The following is a 6,000-nucleotide window of genomic DNA, read 5'->3' as shown; positions in this document are numbered from 1 at the left end:
TAAATGGGCACGGCTGTGTCCCAAAAAAACCCTTTATCATTGGGCACTAAAATCTGGATTTCATACAGTTTTCACAGGTCATGTAATATTATTCTTCTTTTGATTTTTTTCTCAACCATTTAGAAATATAAAAACTATTCTTAGCTGGTGGGCTATACAAAAACAGACGGTGGGGTAGTTGGTCTGTGGGGCCATTTTTGACCCCTGATACAGTGTTCATTATATTTACATAGGGGTGCCTGGCTGGCTCAGTTGGTAAAGCATGTGACTCTTGACCTTGGGGTTGTGGGTTCGAGCCCCACGTTGGGTGTAAACATTACTTAAAGATAAAATCTTAAAAAAAATTTACATAACATAGTGGCTGATAAGGAATGATGTGAAGTAGAGTACAGATGATATGTGGATCTGGAGAATATTCAGACAGTGGTACAGGAATAATCTAAGTTGTGGCAACACATCAACAAGTGTTCAGCCCATAAAGCTGAACAATCTGGTTCAAAGCCGTCCATCTGTACTTCTTTGAGGGCCCAGCCAAACTGGGCTTCTATTTGCCCAAGCACACATTGCACACGTCCCAGTCTCTTGGTATGGAATACCCTCTCTGAGTTGGTTTTACTCACAATACTTCTGACACCAAATGTGTGGGATTTTTCCACTGGAAAAACCATTCCTGGCTTTAGGAGACAAGAAAACACAGGCTTATTCAAGTGAAGCAACTTGCCCAGGGTCACATCAGGAGTAAGTGACACATGTAGGATTTCACCTCAGATCTTGGGATTTCAAGCCCCTTGCAGGTTAAACATCAAAGCACCATAACCTCACATACTGTGAGACCAGTGATGCTGAGCTGGTCTGATACCAACTGGATGTCCCACAACTCAATTCAATTCTGACACTAACTCCCTGGAGCCAGCATCAGATTTCATAGGTTTAAGGGCTCAGTTCCACAAGGATGCCCCCAATTCAGATACCAGTTGCAAGGAATGGGTACCAAGGTACCCACACTTCTGTCTGACTCGGCTGAGAAGTCATGGCTTCCCACAACCCCTCCTTTCAGGTTCAGTAATCTGCTCAGATGGTTCACAAAAGTCAGGGAAGTGCTGTGCTCACCATTCCCAGTTTACTATAAAGGATATTATAAAGGATACAAAAGAACAGACAGATGGAGAGGTACACAGAGTGAGGGATGGAAGGGTCTGGAACACAGGTGCTTCTGTCAGGGACAAGGACCAAATACAAATCTTTCATATTTCTTTTTATATATTTATTTGTATATCATGATGTCACACCTTCCCATTATGCTCACTAAAATCACATCCTTTAAAGGCTATATTAAATGCCACCTCTGTCAAAAACCTGCCAGTGATTCCTTCCTACCCCCTACAAATGCTATGTTCCCTTCTCTTCACGCCCTTTTCTCTCAGCAACAGCTTGTTGGCACCTCCATTATTGTATTATAGTTATTTGGCTATTTATCTTACTTAAAATCAAGGTTCTTGCAGTCTGGGACCTTGTCTAGCTAGGATCCCACAGTGCCTGGCACACAACACGCACTCAGAAAGCATTTCTTGAGTTTTGTTTCCTTGAATTGAAAATGGGCTTTGACATTATTGTGGCCCCTGTGTAACTGACATAATGGAGTGAAAGAGATTAGCTAGTCAAAAATATAGTAAATAGAGCAGGCCTGGTGGGAGGCTGAGGAGGGGAAAGGCCTTTGGAACATGGGGCTAACAGAGAGTCTGGCTCGCTCTGCAAGATGGCATGGCTGGTCTATGTTATTGAGACCTTAGGCAGGAAACGGGTCTGAACAGAGAGAAAAGTAGGGCTTCCTAGAGCTTCCCACGCATCTGAGAGGCTAAGCAAAGAGCACAGTGAAATTCAGCGGCTGGCTCCCTCTGGGCCTCAAGAGAGCTGAGGTCTGAGAAGGCCTCATGATACACATCGTGCCCCAGTTCCGCGGAGTGAATCAGTCTCTGAAGCAATTGGCAATCAGCCTTAATCACGAGCCACATCTCGCAGGTTCGGTACAGACGAGCTTTGTCATTTCTCTGAGGGAATCACTGCCATTTCTCTTCCAGGCTCAGAGCAGTTCTCCCTGCCCCATCTAGGCCTGATGAGATGGCAATTTAAACCGCTCCGATTACCAGGTTTCATTAGGTAAGAAGGACCGATTAAGCAACAGTGGCCCAAATAACCTTAGGGGTACAGACACTTTTTCAAAGCCAGCGGAAGTCTTGCCAAATTAAAGGATGTCAGGATGAGATACTATGAATATCAGTTTCCTTCTCTTTGGCAGTGGAGAGGATTAATTAAATGCTTGTGAAGTGCTTTGAAAGTTTAAGCTGTTAAGAATTATTGTTCTGTGTAATAGGGAAAAAATAGAATTCTTGGCTCATTAAAGCTGTAATGTTGTAAGCCTGAGTGCTTTTCTCAGGATATCTTTGAGAGCTACATTTTTATTAAAAGAAATAAAGAAGAAAAGAAATGTCTATGAATACACATATACACCTGGAAAGTCAGCCGGGTTTATCAATGTTTCTGTTGATTAAGGGGTGAACAGCAAGACGCTGTTTCTTACTGACTACCAAAGAGACAGTTATGAAGAATCAATTGTTCAAATGTGTAGGGACAGTCGCACTAAAATATTAGCAGGCAGGCATTTGCTTTCTCTTGAGGGACTAAAAGGCTATGAGATTCCATGCATGTAAACATGCAGCTCAATGAGCTTTGATGGCCTCTTCAGTCCTAACGTCCTGACTAAACCAGGAAGACATCCTTCTGCCTTCACTTTGTTGGCTGATTTGCCCAGGGACGGTTTTTGCTTTGTATCCAGATGTTCTGTGATATTTGAAAGGGTGCCATCCTAGTGGGCTGTCACTTCTGTTTCCATCTTTGTTGACTGAGGGCTTATACTTCCTTTTGTGTCTGTGCTAGCTTCCTAGTGCTGCTGGAGCAAATTACTATAAACTCAGTGGCTTAAAACAACACAAATATATCTTCTTATGGTTCTGGAGGTCAAGAAGTCTAAAATCAGTCTCACTGGGCTAATGCCAAGGTGTCTGCAGGGCTGGTTTCTTCTGGAGACTCCTGGGGAGAGTCTGTTTCCTTGCCTTTTCAGCTTTCTGGACTCCACCTGCTTTTCCTGCTCAAGGCTCTTTCCTGCCACCACTCTGATCTCTGCTTCTGTCCTCACATGTCCTTCTCTCTGACTCTCTTCCTCCCATCTTTCCTGATTAAAGACGCTTGTGATTACATGGGACAGTCCAGGATGATTTCCTCATCTCAAGATCCTTAACCCCATCTGCAGAGTCCTTTTTGCCCTGTAAGGGGATATAGTCACAGTGCTGGAGATTACTTGTGGGTGTTTGGGGGGCCATTATTCTGTCTGCCACAGTGCCCATCCCCTTGCCCCCTTCTGTTGTGTTCTCTCTACCCCAGCCAGGCCTTGCCTTAAATGTTTTACATGGATTAACTCATCTAATATTCACAACTACCCTGGAACAGAGGTCTCTAACTATAGATGAGGAAACGAAGGCAACAAGGTTAAATTACTTGTCTAGGGTCACTAATTTAGTACTCAAGTCTAGAACTCACAGACTTTGGACCCACATTGGGCTCCATGCTGGGCATGAAGCCCGCTTGGGATTCTCTCTCTCTCTCTCTCTCTCTCTCTGTCCCTCCCTCTCTCTCTTTCTCTCTTACCCCCACCCCTTTTGCCCCTCCCCTGCTCAGGCTCATGCTCTCTCTCAAAAACAAACAAAAAACTAAACTCACAGACTTTGTCTTTAAAGGCTTGTTGTTGTCTTTATTGTCTTTAATTATAAAAGCAACACAATACAGGTGATTAAAAATAATTCAATTGAAAGTCATTGTCCCTCTCCTTCACTGGGTCTTTATCTGAACCCCCTTTCCTAGTGGCCATCTGCAACTTCAGTGTTTCACACATTCCTTACACAGTCATTCCTTCCAGTTACACACATTCCTTAATTTTTTTAAGTTTATTTTTGAGAGAGAGAGAGAGAGAGCGAGCATGTGGGGAAGGGGCAGAGAGAGAGAGAGAGAGAGAGAGAGAGAGAGAGAGAGGGAGAGATTGAGGATCTGAAGCAGGCTCCACAATGAGAGCAGAAAGCCCAACGCAGGACTTGAACTCACAAACCTTGAGATCATGACCTGAGCCAAAATCGGATCCTTAACCGACTGAGCCACCCAATTCTCTCTTTACACCTTAATTTTTTAATTAATATAGATAGTTGTAGGCAGTTGTCCAGATAATATACCATAAACTTTTATTAATTCTAAAATTATTAAAATGGCAAATCCTGAACTTGAAAATAATTCATGTGTAAACCCTTACAGATCAGCACAACTTAGTTGGAACACACAGGCACGGAGCAAAGAGCAAAGCCTTTGGAGTCCAGTGGACTTGAATGTTAACTTTCACTCCACCACTTACTAGTATGTGTCCTTGGAAAAATCACCCTTTCTTGAGTTTCAGTTTCCTCATCCTGAAATGCACCCTTCCTACATATTCCTAATTTTAAATTAAGTAGTGTGTAAATTTAAGCATGTTACGAGTTCAACAAATGCTAGTTCTTCTAAGAAAGAAGGAAAAGATATCTGCTAATAATGAGTGAAAGCATGGACAAGAAAAACAGTAAATAGATTCCATCTACAACCAGTTTTTAATCACATGGTTCTTGTCTGATAGTCTTCATTTGCTTAACGAAAACTTTGAGGGCCCTGTGCTAGGCACTGCGTTCTTAATGGGGACACAGTGGTGAATGTGTCCTGTCCCTGCCTTTACTCCTTAGCACATAACAGGAAATCAACATATGATTTTTTAAAAGGGCTAAATCCTGATTATAAAGAAAAGATTTGGATCATTGGAAATGACTATGTGTGTACTGGGGGTGGGAGGAGCAGTGAGGGTGGGCAGGATTTATAGCAAAAGCCTCAGGACGTATACTAGTTGCATTTCAATGATTTAAAGACTGACCTTTGGAAAATAATTGTTAATATCATGTTCTCCCACAGACCACCAGGTGCATACAGGCCCGCAAGATTTTCTAGCTTCTTGCAAAATTTATTGACTAGCTTGTAATCTTTTTCCTGAAGAAATAGATTAAATGCAAGGAGAAAGAAGTTGTGGGCTAATGCATTTTCTGATCATTTGGGCTTTCTCGAAGTTTCTACAGTTAGTCCCAGTCACCTTTTTAGACATTCATGGTGTATCTCCAATTTCTTCTCTACCATGTTTGGCAGAATTCGTTTTGGATGCTGTTTAATACAGTCACTAACCCCAGATAGAGAATGACTTGCAACAGGTGTGTCTGATAAAGAAAACATTGTTTCTGCTCTGCTTCAGGCATGTCTGACATGTTGGGGACCTGCTTTCCTTTGCAAAGCTGATAGGAATCTATTTGGGAGGGAGGAGTGCCTCCCAGTTTCAGGCCAGAAAGCCTCTCCGTTTGGCTAGCAGCAGAGTTAAGCTTGGAAGGTAATGCTAACATGTCTTCAGAGCTATCCTGAAGGAGCTAAGCTGAATGATAAATGGGTATTGATGGTCTAACATAAGAGGAGTTAGCAGTCATTTCCTGGGCAGGAGTTCTCTATGACTGCCTGGAAGCAAACAGGCCATCAGTGATTACGGAGTGATGGGTTTGGTCGTGTGAACTGGTCCATAGTAAAACAACTGTATTGACAACTTTGACATTATCTGAGATTATGTATAATCCATGCAAAGGACAATTTGCTTTGACTACAGGACAGTCTGTATGCCTTGATATTAATGCATTCACCAAATTAGTCAGTGAACTAGTAGAGGCTTGATGGAAAAGAAATTTGAAATATGGGCCTTCTAAAAATTCAGGGATTGCAGAGACCTATTCAGAAATCCACTAATTAGAGCAGCACCACGCAAGGACTAAACAAAAGCAGGATTTGTGCTTTGGGAAAAGGGCAGTGGTGACTGGGGGGAGGGAGAGCTATGCTAAGAGAGAC

This window comes from Neofelis nebulosa, chromosome 17, assembly GCF_028018385.1.
Source record: "Neofelis nebulosa isolate mNeoNeb1 chromosome 17, mNeoNeb1.pri, whole genome shotgun sequence".
In the NCBI taxonomy this organism is placed as follows: Eukaryota; Metazoa; Chordata; class Mammalia; order Carnivora; family Felidae; genus Neofelis; species Neofelis nebulosa.
The sequence above is the reverse complement of the archived record's forward strand: the minus strand, read 5'-3'. Positions refer to the sequence as shown.